This window comes from Esox lucius, chromosome 13, assembly GCF_011004845.1.
Source record: "Esox lucius isolate fEsoLuc1 chromosome 13, fEsoLuc1.pri, whole genome shotgun sequence".
Taxonomy (NCBI): Eukaryota; Metazoa; Chordata; class Actinopteri; order Esociformes; family Esocidae; genus Esox; species Esox lucius.
Window position 1 is genome coordinate 487,498 of NC_047581.1, and position 25,034 is coordinate 512,531.

The window sequence follows — 25,034 nt, forward strand, 5'->3', positions numbered from 1 at the left end:
GGGCAACAATATGGAGCAAGGGCTAATTTTTTTAGGGAAAATCATGCACCATATAGAATATGTAATTCTATGTAATATTGTAGCCTTGTTCATTGTCATCATATCAACGCATCTTCACAGAAAATGGACATTCAATTATTCTATGGAGGAAGTAAGGTAAAGTAATTGGGTTTCTAGGGCCATTCCTTCATTTTCTTATCTCCTTATATAGATTCTGAGTTGTTTTTATTTTGGTCCTCTACATAGTCCTCTACATGAATATAAACAAGAACATGAAGCTGTATGCTTTCATATCTCACACTGCACAGGGCCTGTGCAAGAGCAGCAATGATTTGGAGTGCAAGGGAGGCCATCCAATTGCTGGGATCTCCCAAGACTACTCTAAAAGAAGGAAAGGCAGGGACCCACCGCCTTTCCTTTAGATTAGATTGGATTTAACTGTATTGTCATTGAACAATTACAAGTACATTACAACAAAAGGCAGTTTGCATCTAACAAGAAGTGCAAATAGAAGAGGGCAGAAAAATGACAAATATTAAGAATAATTTACAAGTGTGACAAATAGTTATGGTGGTTCAAATGGCAATTCTGAAAGGCATTCTAAATGTGCAATTGCGGCAAATCTGCAGATGTCCACTTAGACTGCACAACGCACTGGCCGGTCATGAGTGGCAACAAACGAAGATGCAGCGTTCCTGAGTGCACAGGCACAGCAAATGTTTTGTGCAAGAAATGTAATGCACATCTTTGTTTCACCAGCCAAAGCAAATGCTCTTTAAAAGTTTCACATGGAACGAGCTCGCATGCTGAAGTACTCTACATGCTGCGGATTACAATTTGAGCACTTGCTTCACATTGTTGTGTGATCTTTTTTGTTATGTTATTGGTTAGTAATGTGTCATATTGTGATATGAAAATGTTTTGTTCTGCCTTTTTTAATAAAATAAATTCAGGAAATTCATGTGTTTTAGTACCCTTGTGGCAGTGTTGCCTTGAGGCAACAAAATATTTGGGGGGGGGCTTGGTGGACGGAATACATACAAAATAATTTATACATAAGTAATATTAGATAACTCAAGAAAATACCCTGGAATAATTTTCCCAATCTAAAACCTTCATGTGTGCAGAAAATGTGTGCCCTGAATAAGTCAGCTATCCATCCATTGATAAAAAGCTAGCTTACCTGCATATAATCCATTCTTGTGGTTGTGCTCAGTTGCGAACTACAAACAAACTTATGAACAAACTGCTGACCGCAAGATTTTGACAGTAGCAGGGACTAGCTATGATGGCTGTAGGGCGTACCATGATGTTCAGGGATCACGGTCTGAGGAAAGGGCAACGATGGCCTTGGCCGACATAAAATTCCTACGCTATTAGGAACAAATATTTATATAAAGTAAGGTGGCACATTCTACTGCCCTATACGCTATATAGGAAATGCAAAAGACATCCACATACACAAGTTTCAAAACTACCCAATTTCCCCAGTTTTTATTGAAATGTAGGCAATTCACATCCAGTGAATAACCTGAAATGGTACAAAAGGTAAGGAAAACGGCAAGAAAACGTACATTTCAGAGCTATAAAAAAATATTTTTTTCAAGGAAAAGGTAATGGGTTGGCAACTTACAGCCGATCTGCAGTGATGGAAGTACATTAAGCCTTGAAAGTTGATGCTAACAATTCCTACAGGTGTCCCAACTTTTGTTGATTACTTACAAACTCGATATAAAAGCAGTTTTGGAAAATACATATTTACACCCTCTTATTTGGACTGCATTGCACTGCAGAAACTAGTATTTTGTAACAGCGAAAAAAATCTAATTAACAAAGGAAGACACCGACCATTATAACCCTTAAAATTGCAGGTCTTCAGAGAAACTGCATAGAAAGCCAAGGTGTCAGTGAGTACAGTTTCCCACACCATCAAAATGCACTTGGAAACAGGAGGAAATTCTAACAGGAAGAGATCTGGCAGACCCCAAAGCCACAAAAGAATCTTCAGGTCAAAATAAGCAAGTCTCAATTTCACCTTTGAAAATCAGTCATTGAGCTGCAAGTTTGACAGACAGTAGGCTTCCAATCATGGAATGGCCAGCACAGTATCCAGACTTTAGCCTGACCAAGCTGGTTTTGGATGAACTGGACAGACAGTTGAAAGCAAAGCAGTCTATGTGCAATACGTTTGTGGGAACTTTCAGTTGTTACGGCTGTGCCACAAATGAGTCAAACATTTTGATTACACAAAACGATTCCAAGACGTCTTGTTTGTCTGCAATATTTTGTTTGTTCTATGCCTTAATTTCAGAGTACATGAAGACATTAAACTGTGTGAAAGGCAATAAAATGAAAAATGTAGGTGTTGCAAAACATTTGACAGGTTGTGTACACACACACACACACACACAGAGTTAGGTGTGGAAATAATTGGACACTGACAGATTGTGTTATTATGGCGGATTAAAGTGCAGCCTCTCATCTTAAATTTGAGGGTATTCAAATCCAAACTGGAGGAAGGGTTTAGCAATTACAGCTCTTTAATATGTAGCCCCATCTTTTTCAAGGGACCAAAGGTAATTGGACAATTGAATCAAAAAATGTTTCATGGACAGGTGTTGACTATTCCTTTGTTTTTTGTTAATCAATTATGCAGGCAAAAAGTTGATTCCAGGTGTGGCATTCGCATTTTGAATCTGTTGCCGTGAACCCACAACATCTGGTCAAAGCAGCTCTCAATGCAAGTGAAAAAGGCCATCCTTATGCTGTAATTTTTTTTAAAAACAATCCATCAGAGAGATAGCAGGAACATTAGGAGTGGTCAAATCAAGTTTGGTACATTGAGAAAAACAAACGCACTGGTGAGCTCTGTAACACCAAAAGGGCTGGACCAGGTTATTGTAAGGTTTTTATTTTTCCCCCTCAAAGATTAGTTTGTTTTTCAATTGAATTTTTCACATTATAGGTCACATTAAAAGTGGAAAATGTTCTGACATGATTTATCTTTGTCTCATTCTTTTACATCACAAAAGCCTGGCATTTTAACAGGGGTGTGTAGACTTTATATCCACTGTAACTGTATATACTCACTCACACAAAAAATTTATAACGTATGGCCATGGGTTATGGTCAGTAAAAACAGACGTTACTTCTGTCGTATTTGTCCCACTGATTTGATAGAATATTTTGCATTAGACTACTTTGAAGACAGAAACATGAGCCTAGCTATTACTTAAAGGCATAGACCACGCAAAAATCTGCCAAACTTGTCAGCTGTTTTCCTACCTTGAAAACAGTCTAATAGTCTAAGTAAGGAAACAGTTGAAACATTTAGATGTGGTGTTCTATTCCCTTAATGTTAGTCAGGCACAGGCCTAGTTACAGTACTCGATTCAATTTACACTCCAAATAAAAAGTTGACCCCTTCCGATTGTCATTGTATAATTCACACACTGCTTTAGACCTTCACACTGAAGCCTTGAGACTAGAGCGCAATCTTACTGCAGAGAAATACATTTTTAACTATGAAAATAGCACCCACATATCCCGCTTTGGGAGCTTTCCCACTGCAGGGTACCAACTAGGTATGTCACGATAGGTAATATTGATATCATGTTAATAATACACATGATAATATCGCATTCACTAGGTGAAACTATTTTTCCCAAAACTCCTCTTGGTTGTTCAATACCTTATTCATGTCACATATAGACAATTGATGTATGTGCTTAAAGGAGACATGACCTATGCAATGTTGTTGAAATCAACTCGTTAGCCGCACTAGAAACCCTGGGAGAGATCTGCAATGACGGAGCATTTTAGTAGCCCATTCACATGGGAAAAAGGATATTGTAATCTTCCAAAAACTCCTCCCGGTTTTTCCATGGCTTATTCAAGGCCAAACGATGCATTTGCTTAAACTACGAGTCTGGACCTATACACCGGATCTATACACTAGTGTTTGGATTAAGGCCTTTCCATAGCCTATTCACTAGGTGAAAATGTTTTGTATTTTTCCAAAAACTCTGGGTGTTATCGGTGGCCTTTTCACCATCCATTACGTGTCATTGTTCTTTTTGTATACTTTTATTTTTTTATTCGTACAGTTACAGACTCCCCACAGCCATACATTCTTATTTTGAGTGTAATTAATTTGCCAAAGAAGAGAAAAAAAAAGCACATCAGACAAAGTTGATAATGATTTTGATTGACAGCATTTTTTTCTTTCGATTTTTCTATAGATACCGTGAAAATATTGTTACCATGAATTATTTTGACCACGATAACAGTGTAGTGAAAATCTGATATCGTGTCAGCCCTAGTACCAACTCGACTCGGCTCGCCTTTTTTTGCTTTTCCACTGGCCGTTATCTAGCTAACATTAGCTCGCTACCAGGTGCTATGTAGTTGCATTGCAACAAAGCTAAATATACAGGGACTCTGGCAGAAAAGGTGTGACTGATTTAAAAGTCAGTGTGCAGTGTTGATTAGGCATTTACTTGTGAGGTATAACCAATCCGACAATACTGTGGGCGGGACATTTAGCCATACTACAAGCAGAATGCTTTCAGAAACATGCAGCTGCATCAAAGCCAGAGGAGTGAATAAAAATATATATATATCCGCCAATAGTATTGCCTGCCTCAAGTGGAGGAGTTTAAGTATCTAGGGGTCCTGTTCACGAGTGAGGGAAGGATGGAACGGGAGATTGACAGACGGATCGGTGCAGCTTCTGCAGTAATGCGGTCGATGTATCAGTCTGTCGTGGTGAAGAAAGAGCTGAGCCGCAAGGCGAAGCTCTCGATTTACCGGTCAATCTACGTTCCTACTCTCACCTATGGTCATGAGCTTTGGGTCATGACCGAAAGGACAAGATCCCGGATACAGGCGGCCGAAATGAGCTTTCTCCGCAGGGTGGCTGGGCGATCCCTTAGAGATAGGGTGAGAAGCTCGGTCACCCGGGAGGAGCTCAGAGTAGAGCCGCTGCTCCTCCACATCGAGAGGGGTCAGCTGAGGTGGCTTGGGCATCTGTTTCGGATGCCTCCGGAACGCCTTCCTGGGAAGGTGTTCCGGTCCCGTCCCACCGGGAAGAGACCCCGGGGAAGACCTAGGACACGCTGGAGGGACTATGTCTCCCGGCTGGCCTGGGAACGCCTCGGTGTCCCCCCGGAAGAGCTGGAGGAAGTGTCTGGGGAGAGGGAAGTCTGGGCATCCCTGCTTAGACTGCTGCCCCCGCGACCCGGCCCCGGATAAGCGGAAGATGATGATGCAATGCAATATATCCGCCATCATATCAGACAAATGAATGACTCCGATAATGGGAGAAATTATGAATGTGGGATCCAATGCCAGGCTGATAATCCATCGACCCCTAGTGGATAGTATAATTTCCTTATAATCCTTATAATTTCTTACTATCCAGTACGGTATATAAAGATTTTGAAACACTTTGTTTCAAAGCATTAATTTCAAAATTATTTCTTTATTATATATGTATATATTTTTTTACATGATTGTTAAATACTGGTGCAACTATGATCATTATTTTTTCTGATTATAATTACAAAGAAAGTAACATTTGGAAGGAAATCATTGAAAATCCATATGATATTTTACAAAAATATATTTCTTTTAATAATTATCCAAAGGCCATAATTTATACATAAATGCACGTAATTGTTGATTTACATTTTTTTTTCTTTAGTTCAGCTCATTGATGGGGGGCAGTTGAGGGAGAGGCACATGCAGGTAGCTAGATGCCCTCCTCCGTTCACTCAGTCTCTTCTTTCCTTTCTTCCTCTCACCTTTCTTCCCATCCACTCCTCTCCAACTATTCTCTCTTCTTCCTATTCCCTCCTCTCCATCTCGTCTTTACTTTCTCTCTCCTCTATTTCTCTTCCATTCTCTCCATATCTTTTTCCTCTCTTTTTCCCTCTCCACTCGCTCTTCTCTGTTCCACTCTGGTCTATCATTTGCTCTTCTATGTCCCCTGCTGGCTTTCTAAACAGTAAAATTATCTTATTTTTAAGACTCGTGTCTTCCCTGCCTAGTAAAGTAATGCATAAACTTCTTATAAAAAACACAAAGATGATACTGTTCATTTTCTCCAAATTATTAAGGTTATTTGGTTCAAGCAAATGCATCATTTCATTTAGACTTTCATCAGACTAGTTGAAGTTACCTGACATTATTGTTCCTGCTCCCCCTTTCTCTTTTGCTGCAACAGAATAAAATTTAGACAAACTCAACTTTAAAAAGAAAAATTACATTGAAAATGGATAGTACAGTTAGCTAATAGTACAGTTAGCTAATTAAACTTTTACTAACATCTTTGTTTCTCAATATAACTGGGGATACAATTATGGCAGCAATATCTAAACAAGGTCAGAATAATGTGTGTTTAGACTGGATAGTAAGGACGTCTGTGCTTCTCGTACAGCTTGTCTTTATAAAGCGTATTGGCGGCCCCGGTTTTCTGTGAATGCAGTCTGGGTTTCTCAAATTGCATGCACAAAATAGCACAATGAGATATATACCCTTAAGAAACATGTTGTACTCTGACAAATCATTTGTCTTATCTCAAACAAAATGTTTTGATTAATATTTTTTTTTAAATGATGTTGCGGGAAGGATTTTGCCATGCGCCACGGTAAAATGAACGCAACCGAATCAGTGATGACTTGTTTTCCCAACACATTTTCACAGAAGTTGTGTATATTTTGAAGTTGTCTCTCTCTTTCCCCCCTTTGAAAGTTGCCATCTTACGGTCTTCTCTACCACAGCAAATGCAACCTAACTCTTTTAACCCTTTACCACAAAGTTTTCCCAAAACTGCTGAAACACCCCTACACAGTTCACATTTTGTTTTAACCCTAAACGAAAGCCCCTTTTTCAATCAGTCAAGTAGACATCTTTGATTAATTGAATCAGATGGGCCATTTCAGGGTGACAAAAAAAAGTTTGGGAATTCAATTATACACAAAACCAACCTTGCCTCTCAGGAATTTTGTAAACCATGATTACATTCAATATGAACCTAAAATGGTGCAATTACATTCATTATCAACATATCCCCAAGTGCTCTTAGTTCTTAATGACCAGCTATAATGTACTCAATAACATTTTGCTATTATGTTAGTCCTTAATGTAATTGATTCAAGGTTAATGGTTATGGTTAACTCAGAGTTCCAGTTAGGCATCACAGTACTTGCATCTCATATGTTTTGAGTATACAACACATTGAATGCGGTACTGAAGAGTTTTTCCGAAAAAGTATCCCTTATACATTACAGTGGGGGGATGGAAAATATAAGGCCTTTACACACTACACTGTCCCAGGCTAAGACTGGCCACGGGTTAGCTTGAGTTTGTTAACCCTGGGCTAAGGCTTAAACCTAGGCTAAGGATTCACTACTATTCCTTAGCCCTGGGCTAACGGACAAACACGACAATACCATTTTACATTTTATAATAAGCTGCAAATGGTACGTTCTCTCTGGCATGTGAATAATGATATAGCAGCCTACATCACAGACACATGATCAATGTTACGCTACCACGATTCAAGTTACGACTTCATGACATCGGCAGATCAAGATGCCCAACATGTTGGTATTAACTTGAACAACTTTGTGAGAAATACGCGAAGAAAGTGAAAAATTTAGTCAACCTTAATTCTTGACATATTTGCTGAATGTACATCCAAAGAGAGCTGCAATAACTACGTCGCTAAGATTTAGCAGGTATAATGAAACGACAAAAGTTTGCAGAGTGGAGCTGTTGGTAAAAAAACAGATGGAGCTGTTGGTAACAATGCGCATCACAAGTGTATGTACATTAAGTGAAAGGGCAGGTTTTGTGACTGGACAATAAATGTTCTATGGTTTTGTTCTTGACCCTGTTACACACTCGTTATTTTGTCACCAGATAAAAGAATATTATAAGGTGGAGCACACTCAGAAAGGGTTAGAGCTTATTTAAGCTAATGTAGAGAACAAAATATAAAAAAAATCCTATTTTGATGTTATTGTTTTTTATTTACTTGTGCTCATTTGCTTTGGAGATTGATTGTGTAATGAATCCAACCACACTAGATGTGTTCACACTGCACCGTAGCCTAGGGCTAAAACTCCTCTTGAATATCGAAATTGAACCTAAACATTTTCTAACTAAATTGGTACACCCCACCGTTATCCGCATGTCAGTGTATTTTCTAAGCCCATACAGTGTAATTTAAATGACAAAGAAATCCTCCCCTCTTGAAAGTCATTAGTAAATGGACAACGATTGTACATGGCAGCCACATTTATCTGCTACCTTGCTGGTTAAAACAAACTATTAGCTGGTAACAGTCCTCACCTGCTTACCTGTAAGTAGATACAGGTCAGTAACCAAAACCAACGTGTTGGACAGGCATTTGATTTCCAAAGTGGGGCACTTTATCCTACTTACCAATGACGATTAGTAACTTCAGCTCGTTGGACGCATAGCTAATAATTCTAGCATGTATGGCGGCCTATTCCTATGGGCTATTAGGCTATTGTCATTCGACGTAACCATCCCATATTCACAGTGACTGTTCCTGTCCTTGTCCACCTGGTCATACTTAGACCTAGTCTAAAATCAAATATACTCTGGATTTAGCCAAGAGAAATTTATTTATTATTCCAATTGGACTCTTAATATCTCACCCGGCACAGCCAGAAGAGGACTGGTCACCCCTCTGAGCCTGGGTCCTCTCTAGGTTTCTTCCTAAAATTCGACCTTCTTAGGGAGTTTTTCCTAGCCACTGAAATTCAACACTACTGTTGTTTGCTCCTTGGGGTTTAAGGCCGGGTGTCTCTGTAAAGCACTTTGTGACAACTGCTGTTGTAAAAAGCGCTTTATAAATACATTTTGATTGATTTTTTTGATTGAATAAAGCGATTTAACAAGAGGCTTACACCACTAGTAATTACTGAAAAAGTATGCAATAATGGCGAATTAAACCATCAAGGATGTACAGTACCATTATGCAGTAAGACAGGACTCAGCAACACAAATATACAATGCAAAGCCCAAATCAATGACATTACACGTACAAAGGAAACAAGAACGTACTCATAAAAACTTTGGTCCTTTGACGCTGTAAGCCAGGTGTACTTTTCATACACGATCGATTGAAAGTGCCACACAAATCCTTTCCCTGCCTGGGACAGGGCTGCTACGTTGGGGGTTGGTTCCTTGCAATTTCCATATTTTCTCGAAAAAGGCTTTGCCAGTAAATTCGTCACCAAATCAATTTCTTCTCCTCCATTGTTCGTTACCAAGACAACAGGGCTCAGTACAAATCTAAACAAAAAAATCTAACGGAAAGCACAAAATTTAAAAAATCTCAACCTCACGAAAGAAAGTTAAAATAAAACCTAAATTGTTCCTACATTACGTCCTAACTTGTTTTACCTCTGTTAGGTAGCCGGATCTCCGATCACACCACCTGAAAAATGCACATGTAAGTAACTAAGCAAGTTAGAAGGCTGCTACGTGCCAAAGTATAGGCTCATTATGAAGACATCGAAATCAGAGTGGTTGAAGAATATGACAAACAACCTCATTCCCATTTGCTTCAACAGAAGATAGGATTCACTCGAAATTCTATAGGTCTCAGGATAGATTTTCACCCGGAGACATGTTGAAAATCTGATTGGATATAAGATCTGATTCATCTGAGGAAGAGAAAAGCAATGAAACTACGTCAGTAACTTTGTAAAATACATCTAGCAATAATGAAAATATATATTAGAAAAATATAAATTTCTGACTCTGACATCACTAGCCAGCAAAAAAGGCCTCTGGTAAGCAGCAGTTCCGAAATATATCTTCTTGTATACCAAATAATATCAAGTCGTCAATGTTTCGTAATTATTAGGGACATAACTAGCGTGTCATTAATTACCATTTCAGAAATTCCCAATGTAGTAAAAAAATACAACCTCATTCCCAATTATCGGCTACTTAACTATTTGGTTAAATAGCATTGTTTCGTTTTTATTGATGTTGCAAATGACAGACTAGTGTTTTACCTACCTTACCTGCCTTCCTGTAAAGAAAAAAAAATTACCTGCTCAAGAAAGCACATGTACAGACCCTTCTGAACTTTGCCAATGAACATCTGAATGATTCAGAGGAAAACTGTGTGAAAGTGTTGTGGTCAGATGTGACCAAAATCGAGCTCATTGGAAGCAACTCAACTAGCCGTGTTTGGAGGAGGAAGAATGCTGCCTATGACCCCAAGAACACCATCCCCACCGTCAAACATGGAGATGGAAACGTTATGCTTTGGGGGTGTTTTTCTGCTAAGGGGACAGGACAACTTCACCGCATCATAGGGATGATGGACGGGGCCATATACCATCAAATCTTGAGCAAGAACCTCCTTCCTTCAGCCAGGGCATTGAAAATGTGTTGTGGATGGGTATTCCAGCATTACAATGATCCAAAACACACGAACAAGGCAACAAAGGAGTGGCTCAAGAAGAAGCACATGAAGGTCCTGGAGTGGCCTAGCCAGTCTCCAGACCTTAATCCCATAGAAAATCTGTGGAGGGAGCGGAAGGTTGGAGTTGCCAAACGTCGGCCTCGAAACCTTAATGACTTGGAGAAGATCTGCAAAAAGGAGTGGGACAAAATCCCTCCTGAGATGTTTGCAAACCTGGAGGCCAACTACAAGAAACGTCTGACCTCTGTGTTTGCCAACAAGGGTTTTGCCAGTACTAAGTTGTGTTTTGCAGAGGGGTCGAATACGTATTTCACTCATTAAAATGCAAATGAATGTATAACAATTTTGACATGCAATTTTGACATGCATTTCTCTGGATTATTTTGTTATTATTCTGTCTCTCACTGTTCAAATAAACCTACCATTAAAATGATAGACTGATTATTTCTTTGTCAGTGGGCAAACGTACAAAATCAACAGGGGATCCAATATTTTTCCCCCTCACTGTATGTGTTTGAGTAAAATGAACAGTTTTGTTTTATTCTATGAACTACTGACAACATTACTCCCAAATTCCAAATAAAAATATTGTCAGAGTATTTATTTGTAGAAAATAACAACTGGTCAAAATAACCAAAAAAATATGCATTGTTTTCAAACCTCAAATAATGCAAAGAAAACAAATTCATAATCATTATTCAAAAACAAAAAACTAATGTTTTAACTTATGAACAGTTCAGAAATCAATATTTGGTGGAATAACCCTAATTTTTTATCACAGCTTTCATGCGTCTTGGCATGCTCTCCACCAGTCACATTGCTGTTGGGTGACTTTATGCCACTCCTGGCCCAAAAAAATCAAGTAGCTCGGCTTTGTTTGATGGCTTGTGACCCTCCATCTTCCTCTTGATCAAATTCCAGAGGTTTTCAATGGGGCTCAGGTCTGGGGATTGGGCTGGCCATGACAGGATCTTGATTTGGTGGTCCTCCATCCACACCTTGATTGACCTGGTTGTGTGGCATGGAGCAATGTCCTGCTAGAAAAACTAATTATCAAAGTTGGGGAGCATTGACAGAGCAAAAGGAAGCAGGTGTTCTTCCAAGATAACCTTGTACTTGGCTTGATTCACACGTCTTTCATAAAGACAAATTTGCCCAATTCCAGCCTTGCTGAAGCATCCCCAAATCATCACGATCCTCCAACAAATTTCACAGTGGGTGCGAGACACTGGATTGTAGGCCTCTCCAGGTCTCTGTCTAACCATTAGATGACCAGGTGTTGGACAAAGCTGAAAATGTGACTCATCAGAGATAACATTACTCTGTTCTTTTACGGTCCAATCCTTACACACTTTTGCAAACTTTAGCCTGGCTCTTCTTTGCGTCTCATTGATGAAGGGCTTATTTCTAGCTTTGTACGACTTCAACCCTGCCCCTAGGAGCCTGTTTCGAACCGCCCTCGCCATGCACTTCACCCCAGCTGCTGTTTTGGCATTCTTGGTGTAGGTCACTTGATGTCATCCTATGGTTGTTGAGTGACATTCGAATCAGTTGGCGGTCATCTCGGTCAATGGCCAGTCATTTTTACTCTCTGCTAGTCTGTAGCTTTGTTGTCCCCAATGTCTGTTGCTTGACCTTATTCTTATGAACCGCCATCTTTGACATTTTCAGGATGGAAGCACTGTATCCCTCTGCCAGTAAAGCCAGAATTTAACCCTTCTTTTCCTCACTCAAAGCTTTTCTTTTCAACTCTTTTGTCATGCTGAATAGTAATATGTTTTATCTAAATAACCTTTGAGGTACTACTTGCACTGTTTCTGCCATCCAGCTGGTCCTATTGCATTAGGAGTGATGACCACAGCAGTGGTTTTTATACTTTTCCTTCTTAAATAAAATTTGGTTCAGGTAATCACCTAATCAGTACCTCATTACGTAAAATGAGGTGTGCCTGTGTTGGAATTTAACAGTCCCTGAACGGAATGGCTGCCATACATGTAGAGATGCTGATATAAGAAACATTTGTAGAGTTCAAAAATGTGTACATATATATTTTCTGTTTCTTTTTGGCTGTGTGCTGATAGCCTACAGCTTTTGTCATTTCAATTTAATTGAATTCAAAGCAAGTAAATGAACCATTTTATATATTCTGTAGGCAAACGTTGTTTAAAATGCTTATTTTCTTGCCAGCCAATGTATCAAAAATGCTATACTAGCCAATTTATATATAGACTGACTTGTTCTAACAATTATACACAAATGATGAATTCACCGAACAGAAGCTTGGAGAGCAGCTAAAGGGCGGCGATGGTGAAGACGTTAATCCCCAACCCTTGCCCAGAATAGCCTGAGGGAATGTGTACCTTGTGTAGTATAACATTGCAATCGGAAGTATTACTTACAATTGGTCTTGTCTCCACTGATTGAACTGGGTAACTTGATGGAATTGCATTTGCCTTTAGTTCTCTAAGCGAACATGGGGAAAAATGTTTCTCACAAAAATGTTGTCTTGTTGGCGAAGTTGCTCCATTGATCATCCCACAATACAACTCCGGAGAGGCAGAGGTATTGTCCCAATTGCAGAGTGGGTAGAATTTAATTAACTCAAGATCCACAAGCAGGCAGAAGTCAACATCGATACTTACAAAGGAAATCCAGATATTCATTAAAGAGGTTTATAAAGTTTATCAAATGCACTGAATAACATAGCTTCATTCTGCACAATGGAATTCTTGTGACAATGCACATGACATGCACGTATTAAGAATTGAGAAATACACTCACCTAAAGGATTATTAGGAACACCATACTAACGGTGTTTGACCCCCTTTCGCCTTCAGAACTGCCTTAATTCTACGTGGCATTGATTCAACAAGGTGCTGAAAGCATTCTATAGAAATGTTGGCCCATATTGATAGGATAGCATCTTGCAGTTGATGGAGATTTGTGGGATGTTCCAGGCCTAGACTGGACCCACTCCCTTTCACAAGCACTCCCTCTACTTGCCCCCTTCTAAAGCAGTCAATGGTCAGTAGCTTTCTAGGATGATGGCTGAGCTAGGGTCAGTTAACTCACCCCAACTTAATGTAAAACGGTACAAGCTCTATGGTAACAATGTGTCCAGGATCAGTGCTTGAAACATGATTAGCTCAAAACAATGCTCCACTCACAAAGGGGGGGGGGGGTGGAGAGGTGAGGAGAAAACAGAAATCAACAGGGCTCTGCTGTGATGCCAGTCATGAAATCATATGTGTCACACTCACATAGGGCTGTCATGATTCAAAGTAACTTGAGTAATTCGATTACTAAAAAAATCAATTAAAAAAAGTTGGCAAACATTGAAAATGGTCTTGCATGGTCGCTGGGATAAAAATGAAAGGCAAATGCCGATGTCTGGGAACATTTCACTCCAAATAGCAAGACTGAACTTGCGTTTCACACAAGAACATCAACTATTGGTTTTAAGAGGAAGCCTTCATTCATGGAGGAATGACAATCAGACATACCAAGGTTAAGTTTCCTTTTAACTACGATACTGATGTGTGTTAGCTAGATAGCTACAGCCTACAGTATATGCCCAGCCTTGACTAGGCATTCTACACTCAGCGGGGTAGGGAACGTACAGTACGTTAGCGTGTGAGTCTGGCTAACTGCCAAACAACTACAAGTTGAATTTTGAGGTTATTAACATTAATGTCAATGTTTTCATTGGGAAGCAATGGTCGCATCTGCTGTCAAACAAGATGCAATTTTATAAAAGGTTTAGTATTACGACAATGTTTCTACTGCCCTAGATGCTCTCACTCATTCCCTGCAATCCCTTACTTGAGCAATGAAGGTCCAGAAGGTCAACATATTTCTCAATTCAAAAAAGGGGTCTGGCTTCCCAGAGAAGCAAGATGAGAAGTAGGGGAAAAACAAAAATAATAACCCCACAAATTCTAAGGTTAAAACTCAACCACACACCAACCAGGGCAATAACTGAAGGAATAAGTAGGAAATGTACCAAAATAATTGTGATTAACATGCTCCTGACAATCCTAACCTTCCCCGATGCAATGGGGGTATGAGAATGATCTGACCCAGTTTCAGTGGTTAAGGGGAGACTTCTGCCAACTCCCATGCCATCCAGAGCCAAGGCCCTCCCAGGGATAGTTGCCTTTAAGCACAGGATCAGTTTAATTTACCCGCAATCCTAACCTTTAGTGTTTGGATGTCATATGTGAAAACTGATAAAAGCATGGTTATAGACAGCCAAGGAGGGTCTACACCATATGAAGGAGAGGGACACTAAAACACTACAAAATTGCCACCCTTTTTCATGACAAAGCATTTGACCTTTAAAATGTATAGATTATTACACATACTACATTTTGAACCCTGTTAACCAAAGGTTTGAGCCCACAATGTGTAAAACAGAATTTGTTCTTAAGCAAGACAGCTCACCATAATTGTTCCAATTAGTCTTTCTAGATAAGAGCAACTGCTAAATGACTAAAACAAAACAAAAATACAAACATTTCACATTTGCTGAGTCAAGCAGGGTTAGTACAGGGCTAGAACTAAAGCCTGAACAATTTGTGCAGTGATTGGAAGCAAAGAGCAGTGATTGGAAGCATGGGAGACATTGGTCTGTGTTGAACCCGTTGTCAGAGGAATGAAGGATTGGGAAAGGGATAAAGGCAGGGCAATGTCCAGTGATGCAATTACTAGTGAAGTTACACTTTTAAACAAACAGCCTTATCGAGTGATTAGCAGCTGACTAATGGAACAATAAAGGAATTTCACTATTTACCATAGCCATCAGGGGACAGGGATGTTTATGTTAGGGTAAGGAGGTTCGTCTTAGTGTATAGTAGGGCACTATTTGTCATGATCGATACGCTTACAAAACCAATAAAACAGATAGCACCAGAACTCATGTCCACAGTGAAATGTAATGAATTTGCGAGTTTCTTTAGTGAAAAATTATAAGTATTAGACGGACCATTAGAACTACACAGTCTAACAGACTCTTTACAGTCACCACGACCACCAAGACAAATTGGTTATTATGTCGCAATTTAATACAACGGATCAAAAATCCCTAGAAGAAACAGTTCGACATCTTAAAGCTTCCATATGTTGTCGACACACTGCCATCAGACTTTATAACAAAAAAAAGTAACTCTATAACAATGGGCCTACAGCAAATAGATAACAGCTCTCTGCAATTAGGCATTTTCCCAACGTCTCTAAAAACAGCTGCCATTAAGCCCCTATTAAAAAAGAGAGCTCTGGACGCATCTATAATGAACAACTATAGACCTGTATCAAATCTCCATTTTATAGCCAAGATCATTGAAAAGGTTGTCTTCAATCACCTCAGCAATTTTGTGACCGCAAGCCGTCTCTTAAACAAATTTCGGTCAGGCTTTCTACCTCACCACAGTACAGAAACGGCTCTGATTAAAAGTTTTAAATGATGTATGGCTGAATATTGTTTCTGATAAAATAACAGTTCTGGTTCTATTAGATCTCAGTGCAGCATTTAACACTGTAAATCATAGAACACTTATAGATAGGCTGGAAAATTGGGTTGGACTCTTCAGGACAGTCCTTGATTGGTTCAGATCTTAAATAGATGGCCGGAGGTACTTTGTCACCATTGGTAATCATGAATCTGTGTGGCTATGACATGTGGAGTTCCACAGGGATCAGTTCTCAGACCACTATTGTTCAATCTCTATATGCTACCTCTGGGTCAAATTCTACAGAACAACAACAATAACTACCACAGCTATGCCGATGACACTCAAATATATATATAGAGCTGGATTCTCTGGCCCTTAAAACCAGGGATCAAGTGCGTAATCTTGGTGTTCTGATAGGCCTCACATTTAACAGTCATATCAAAGCGGTCACCATAACAGCATTCTATCATCTAAAAAATATAGCCAGAATCAAAAGCTTGGTGTTCCAAAAAGACCAAGAGAAGCTCATCCATGCTTTTGTCTCTAGTAGGGTTGACTACTGTAATGGCCTCTTAAAAGACTGTAAAACAGCTGCAGCTCATTCAGAACGCTGCTGCTAGAATGTTAACCAGGAACAAGAGAACCGAGCACATCACTCCAGTTCTTAAATATTTGCATTGGCCTCCAGTCAGTTACAGAATAGATTTTACGGAGTGCTTTTAGTTAATAAATCTCTCAATGGTTTAGGACCCGAATACATTTCTGATATGTTTGAAGAATATAAACCGAGCAGGGCTCTTAGATCCATGAACACAGGTCAGTTAGGAGAGCCCAGAGCCCAAACTAAACATGGAGAAGCTGCGTTTAGCGTTTATGCTGTACACAACTGGAATAAACTAACAGAAGATCTTATATGTTCCCCAAACTTATACATTTTTAAATCCAGGTTAAAAACACTTCTTTTCACGTCCCTATGACTGAGCACTTAAACGTAACCACACTGTTTAGCCTTATAGCTTCCTATGTTTTTATCCGGTTTTTATTATATTTTCTTATTGTATTTTTTCTTATTATGAAGTTTTCATTTGTTTTGATATTTTCATTTGAGTATTTGTTTTCATTCTTGTATTTTTATATTTTTTTCTTTGTACGGCACACTGAATTGCTTCAACGTATAAATTGTAATAAACTTATACATATAAATAAACTTGCTTGGTACTTGCTAATCATCTTTGGGAAAAGGGTTTTTCGGGGACCCTGTAAACATTTTGACCAGGCAGCGATCGTAGTGTGCGCGCACGTGGACACATGTGCCGGAGATGGGTAGGGGATGGGGAAAGCCTGTATGAAATGCTAACACACAGCAAACAGACCAGAGTCATTTCAACACAGCAAATACATAGCTTGTGTGGGAAAGGCTGGCCCACTTGCCAGATGACTCATACCATTTCAGTCTTTGAGTCAAAATCCCCATAACACCTTGCGGCACAACTGGAAAAGGGTCTCGTTCAGTTCTTACATCATTCATTTCTTCCATAGGTCATTTATAGATCCACTTCAAGTAAGGTCTATGTATCATGTAGGCTGGCACAATCTTGTCATTTTCATGTAATCTTGTCATGTAATTACCTATTAGACAAGTTGGCTGAATAAAAGCGAAGACATTTTTTGTAGAGTTAAATGTTGACAAATGTTAATCTTAACACGGTGGTCAAAACACCACCCGAAGTAAGCCTAAACAAAACATAAGCCTTATTAGAAGCAATTCTAAAATTCCATATGGAATAAATGAATGGGGAAATGTGAAAAGAACCAGTATCGCATTTTGCGGCTAGGCTTTATGGGGATTATGATGAGCCTTTTCAGTCTATACACATATTCCACTGCTCTATGATTGCTACGTATAACGGTCTGAGACTACCAAAGTTTAAGCTGTATGTGGTAATGCCGAAATGGGTGTATGATATAATAAATTATCATAATAATATGGACATTTACATTTTTGTTAAGATCTTGCATCTGTGGATGTGCTAGCCAGATTGTTTTCTTTTTGTTAATTAATTTTATATAACTTATTCCTATTAAGCTTCCTTCCAAGGATTTTTTTTCCCACTGGAACTGGAACGCATCGGTGGGTTTGTTTGATTTTATGCAGACTGTAACGTAACTCTGTTAGTCTAAATATTAAGAAGTATAGGTTTAAGGGACTGTATATAAAAAAATATCTGTTTGTATTTTGTTGTCATGGCCAGAAAACATTGACACAAAGACGTTAGCTAATGTAAGGCAATTCATTCATATCTCTGCGGTAAGTCATGGGAGGCAATGTGCGTTTATAGCTCATTTGCAATTGTAATTAATGGAAAAGCTTGTCATTTTTTTAGTTGAAATAAATAAATCACAAATACAAACAACTTGGCAGGCCTATGCATTTGGTTATTTGTTGCTCTTATGGCATTTCTGAATCAGAATTTCTCCCGATTAAAAGTATATCTATCCTATTTGTTTATACTAAAACGTTAGAGGTTAACGAAATGTTTTAATATAAAACATTTAATTAATTGCATATCATATTACAATCTACATAAAAACTAAATTCCTTTAGTATCCCCCTTTTTGGCATGAGTGGGTGGGGTCGACTATTCAACGATAGAAGCTGAGGAATTATCGGAAGTGATAATATGTCATGCACATCCCTAGTGATTAGATCTACCAGAGAAGATAGTTAGTAACAAACTTTGTAAACACGGGATTACCCACAGGTGTCCTGGGTAAGAATAATGCACTTTAGAAATAGCTAGGTAAGATCTAGATCCAGACTTTTTGTGGAAAAAAAGTATAGTTGCTCAAAAGTATTGCCCCCTGTGGACTTTTTCGTTACGCTATTGTGTTGTGTTACATTGCGTTAATGTTATTGTGTTACAACAGGTAATCCATGCAAACATAGGAGTGTTTGCCACAGATGAAAACAAGAGTCAAAGTGAAAAAAATCTAAATTGTGAAAGGCTTGCAAATTGTTCTAAATTAATTACCAACGTAAAATAAATAATTGCACAAGTGCCCACCACATTTGTGATGACACTTGAATGAGCTGTGGTGCAACTAGTTGTCGAAAGAATCCACATTATTAGTTGGAGTCCATCTGTGTGCAATCAAGCTGGTTAACCTGAGTTCAGATTAAATGCATATTTGTATAGGAGGTCCCATAGTTGGTTAATACATTTCCTAACGACAAAGACGAATGAACATTGAAAGCAAATTCAGTACTTCAATAGCACCAAACATGGGTAGGATGTAAGAACATTTCAGAGGCTTTAAAAATCCCCAGAAAGCACAGTAAAATTTATTATTAAGAAATAGAGAGAATGTCAACTACGTATCAGGGCATTCCTAAAAAACTGAGTATCTAGGCAAGAAGGGCACTAATTGGGGGGCTAAAAAGACACCTATTGCAAAGGAGGTACATTCTTCAATGGCTAGCTGGGACACACCGTGGATATGGCAACAATAGCGTGGTTACTTTAAAAAAGCGGCCTTTATGAGTAAAGAAAAGAAAACAACACATACATTTGCAGCTAAGGTGGGAGGCTAAAAGCAAAATGATTGGCGCAAGCCTAACACCGCACATCATTCTCAGAAAACCATCCCTACCATGAAGCATGGTGATGGCAGCATAATGCTATGTGGATGCTACTCTGCTTGTGAAGATAGAGGACCAAATGGAAGTACAGAGAAATCCCAGAGGAAATCCAGCTGAAGTCTGCAAGAGACTTGGGAGAAGATGACCGCAAACATACAGTCAAAGCCACACTGGAGTGGCTTTTAAACAAAAAGATCAATGTGCTGGAGTGGTGCAGTCAAAGCCCAGACCTGTATTAGAGTTACAGCAATGAAAAACTAACAAAAAAAAGGATTCATGACTTGAAAAATATAAAAATGACAGGACTATATTTGATACCCATTCAGAGAAAAGCACAGTTGTTTTTAAATCTGCCAAATTTAAAACAAACACTTACTTGCCTATTGAGCAAGAAAGTCAACACAATCGTAACATCTATCAGTGAGTCTTTCCCTAATGTCACTTCCCAAAAAACCTAAACAATGTTTTAATTAGGTTGCTTGTCCCCTAGAATTGTTTTATTCATTTTGATTTATTTAACCTTTATTTTATTAGGGAACTCAGTGAAGAACAAACAGCGTGGCAAATCCACAAAGACAAACCTATATTATTTTTAAATATAAAGAATTAGACCCACATCTGGGGGGAAAAGTACATTATTTTAATTCAGACATGCCAGTGTACAAACGTTTCTGCTAAAAAGAAAGCAAAATAACTTTGCAGAGGATTAATACCTACTCTCCATACACAATTCCCAGACAATACCAAAAATGTATAAAAAAAAATACATATTGCATCCTAAAATGGCACCTAATTCCCTGGCCAGATGTGAACTGTTGCAACATTATGATGCTTCCAATGGTGCATGGACCATTGGTGTCCAAAGGGCTATTGAAAACAATATTATTAGCCTTCATAAACTCCAAACGCCTCTGAGACATTGTACAGAATTTGGGATATTAATATTGGTGAACAGGTGCAATGACCCAGTGTTTTATTCCTGGGGAGTAAAATCACAATCTTACACTGCCCCTTTGCTGGTCCGGGTGACAACCCTCCAGTCAAGCCCGTTATCAAATATGGGCAGGTCAGCCATGTTGAACACAAACAGAGAGAGAAGGCTACCACAGAGTCCTGACCAACGTGGAGAAGGAAAATAAGAGCCCCATCCTTTTCATCACACTGTTGTTTCTTCATACTCCCAGACAAAGGTGGTTCAGCGAGAAAGAAAAGATACATGTGTTACCCCCCTACAGGCTACCAAGATCTGAAATGTGGGGTATGGGATTGTGTTACTGGCCCCAATCAGTTAAAAAGAATCTCTCATGATTCCAAACATACCTAAATAGAATCTCCCAACGAGTGGTTTCACATTATTGGAAAATAATTGTGAATTGTGACTGCTCTGAAACCATGTGGATGAGAGATAAGCAAACCAACAATGCTGCAAATTTCAGCTATGGTTTCAATGTTGATAATCCAAAAGTCACAGGAGGCTTCCAAAGGTGGCATCCCATTTACTGAATCTTCATAAAGATAGTCCATTCAACTCAGAGGGCATGTTAGGCTACTGCTCCTTCCAAATGACTGGCTTGCTTTGGTTTAGTTTCCCTGGCACTGCTTCCAAATGCCAGCATTTCTGGCACATATCCTAATTATATCACAGTACACACGTTACAATTTTTCACACATGTTAAAATCATATCCTGTTGGTATTCCCAATCAATGTTCGATACTCTAGGCTGATTGCATTAAGAGTGGATTTATGTATAAAATAAACTTTGTTGCATAGTGTTTTCTTAGAATGTCAGAAATGAAACATTAGTACTAGCACAGACACAGTTAATGGACATGTGATGTATAGTCATGAAATGCTGCAATCAATTGACAAAGGATGATCACCTGCTCAAACATGTGTATGTGTGCACACTGACCCTCATGACCAGCACTAATGACATGCTCTCTACCAAGGGTAAAGATTCTTATGGTTCACCCAAACAGATCCCTCTCCCTTTCACCTGCTATCAGAAGACTGCCCACACACCTGAAGGCAGTCATTGGGACATTACATGGATTGTTTCTTCACCAAACAACAACAGTGCTGCCTGAGGAGGTTTGACTACTGAAAAAAACATGGGACCCAGGCAGAAATAAACAAGACAGCACGCCAGGCCAAGCACAATCCTTAAGTCCCAGGCCAATGTCAGCACAGCATATAACCTACGTCTGCTTCTTATAGTCTGCACACTGTTACCCATTAAAATAACTGACACAGGACTGTCAGTCTTCAAATAAAACAAGAACTAATAGCAGCAGTAGCCATTCAGGAGGAGTTTAGGCATCCAAGAACACTGATCTAAGCAACTTCACAGGTCATAATTACACAATATTAGCTCGTTATCACACAGTAATTAGGATGGCTTAACTGGCCATACATTTACGATTAAAAACCAACACTTATACAAGCAGCTAATTCTGATCCCCCTGTAATACCGGTTTGGTTAGATAGGTTACCCGCAGTAGGATTTTTTTGTTTTGTTTTAACATGAAAACAGCGACCTACTGGCAAATGGCCCTATTTCCGTGCCCCTTGGTAGGTTACTTAAATAACATGTCACCTGAGCAGGCAGGGCTCAGAGCTAACACCTATTAACCTACACGCCCCATAAACTGCTCAGAACTGGTAACATAGCCTAACTACATTGGCCATGGTCAACATTTACAAAGCAGGCTAAACCCGTTTTGTTTATTCTTTTTACATTAAACGGTGAAACACGCTACTTGAAGTTGCAGAAAGGCTTGGTTGCCTATTATGCAACATAAGCCGGGCTACACAACAGAATCTGCTAGCTTGGCTACGATATAACAAACAAAATGCCACTAAGCCAGACGTATGCAGCTGTAGTGTGACTGGTAGTCTACGTAATACATAAAAAAAAACATTTACCACACTAAGAGGAAACCTACTGCAGTTTCGGATATCAATGTGTAATGTCTTTAAAACAATGCATCATGCATTCAAGGTAAACAATGCGGTGTTAAGCATTAGTGCAAGGCATGCGCCTACAACACCAATGTAAACAAGAATTTAAAAAAAAGAGGATGAAAAGAAACATCTAGCACTAAATTTCATTTTGTTAATTTGCATAAATAAGAAATGTGACAATGAATGTGTACTGTAACTGAATCAAATAATTGCATTCGAAAAATGCGTTGGGGTCATCATGGCATCAAATTCTAAGTAAAAAACATCCCCGTGACAAATCACATTTTGTAGTGATACTTTCAAAATGAAGACTTCATTTAATAAAGAAAAATAGAAACCTAAATGGAGAAGGCTATAAACATGCTAAATGAATCGCATTGGTATACCTTTCAGCAAAGGCTGTGTTTGCCGGCTAGTATACCCAATCATTTGGCTAAATAGTAGTAGGGCGATCCTCGGGTGCACTCAACACTCAAAAATAAACAATGGTATCCTTACACAATACCAGAAACATTTTAAAATCAAATATATGCTCGCTGTTAGGTTTTAAACTGTTAATCTAGACAAAATGCTAACTCATATATTGCCAAGCTGGTACAGCCAGAAAAGGCACCGTAGGCGAAGCCCCTTTTTCTTGGCACGCGATAGAAAGCAGCAAGCGACCGCTACAGCGTAGAGATTTTGTAATTTATATCCCCGTGAGCAATCAATTATTCCACCATCCACAACACACATTATCGTACTATCACACTCATCGGAGAATAAGATAAATGGCGATTGGATACCTTATTACATCGGTAGGATCGTTCTCAATTTACCATCCTCTTGCTCATCTCACAGCCTTCGGGACGCCATGTTGCAAGCTTGTGACGTTGGGCTTTCTCACCCCTGACCCAAATTTGAATATAAGCCAACCAAAAGCCGAGAAAGGGAGAAAACACCAGGCTCTTTCCTGCTCTGTGTTAAGTGGGGGTTTGCAGTGACAGAATTTTTAACGCGAATCTCCTTTGCCAACTCGGCACAGCCTGATAATGTATCCCAGATGCAGACACTAGGCTGTAGCTGTGAAACTGATCTCGATGATGCAGAACGCTACTTTGTATCACATTTCTCGACTTACAGGTTAGCCTATAACTATGGGCTAACTTGTATATAAAGTACAATTGTTTTCACACTGAGTCTGTAGGGCCATAGGCAAGGCGAAACCAAATGTTATGCTTATGCATTTCATTTTGAAAGGTTAGTGTGACAGGCCTCGTAGGTAACTGATAAAAAAAAAATCAAACAGAGCCCGCAGTTCACATAAGGTCGAATGCTACAAAAGGTCGAAAACATTTCTGGGAATGATATAGACCTACATTTCTTTTGTATGTGGTTAAACGTCCCTCACTGTCACTAATGTGATTTTGTACACACAATATCAGATCGTTTGTCTGTTATAACGACTGGCAATAGGCCGATAACATTAATATCACCAAACAATGCCTAGAATAACATTGCCGTTTTGCTTGGATTGTGCATAGCGCATTTCGTTGGGATGAATGAAATAAATGTGGACATCGAATAATTTAGAGTGTAGTATGTATGACTTTGATGAAATGTTTGCCAAGAATGGGTGAGCATCGAAATCCTTGGCAGTTGCACCAGACGTCGTAATTCTAAACGGAAGTGAGGTAATCCCTTGGCCCCTCCTTTCAGCACACATTACATTACACCTATGCAGTCGTCACTCCGGAGTCGCATACTGTAAACACCCTGCTAAATATAGAGAGCTTTGATAGAGCACTCTATAAAATATGCTTTTCCCCACAACGAAACCAAAGTGCAGCTTGAAATAAGTGATTGTGTAGAGGTCTACGGACTTTCCATTGTCACGGTATTGTAGCCTAACGAAATAAAGACATTAGCTAGCCTATTAATGTGATTGTGGCTTTTTACAGCTGGAAGATATCGCATTTGGTGAGTCTAATAGATCTACAGGATACGCCCATTTGGGTGTAGGATAATTTATAATCATAATCGGATAACAAGAGTTCACGTTCTATGAAAGGCTCGGGACCAGGCCTAGCCCGTTATGGCTCAGCGCCAAAGTCAAAGAGCTCTCCTGACACTTGGTGGTTGAAAAGAAAAATGCATCCAACAACAGTCTCCGCACAAAGTTAGCATTATTAGTGGAGAAGGCTAAATAACTACAACAGAATATGCCTCATTTAAATAATGGTGTTGAATTAAACGGGGTGGGCAAAGCATTTCCAGAGCCTGAGCATCGGGCTGCAATATATCTTTTATCATGGATATTAAGGGATGCGGATGCATTCAGTAGTGACGTCCATACTAAACACCCTTCTGCTAAGGGTAATTTTTTCTTGCTGGCTGGTTGGCTGACTTTAATTAGTGTAGTGGTTAGAGACATGGACTGCCATGCAGGGGACCAGTGTTTGAGCCTGACCGCAGTCAAATTAAGCAATAGGATTTATTCAGGATAGACAAAAACTTTGCTGG

The 25,034-nt window shown here is 39.2% G+C and overlaps 1 protein-coding gene across 5 annotated transcripts in view; it reads right to left on the reverse strand.

Annotated features, from left to right (window-relative positions):
- Nucleotides 1-23,499, reverse strand: part of LOC105007943 (HIC ZBTB transcriptional repressor 2) — a 40,394-nt gene extending 16,895 nt beyond the window's left edge. For 2 of the 5 annotated variants that reach the window (XM_010867083.4, XM_010867082.4), the window contains exon 1: nucleotides 23,318-23,467. The gene's annotated coding sequence lies outside the window, so the exon portion shown is untranslated. Of the gene's footprint in view, nucleotides 1-5,675; nucleotides 6,218-9,099; nucleotides 9,121-23,317 lie in introns of those variants that run through there. The other 3 variants (XR_004576712.1, XR_004576711.1, XM_020044503.2) reach the window with 3 other exon arrangements.
- Nucleotides 23,500-25,034: the final 1,535 nt, after the last annotated feature.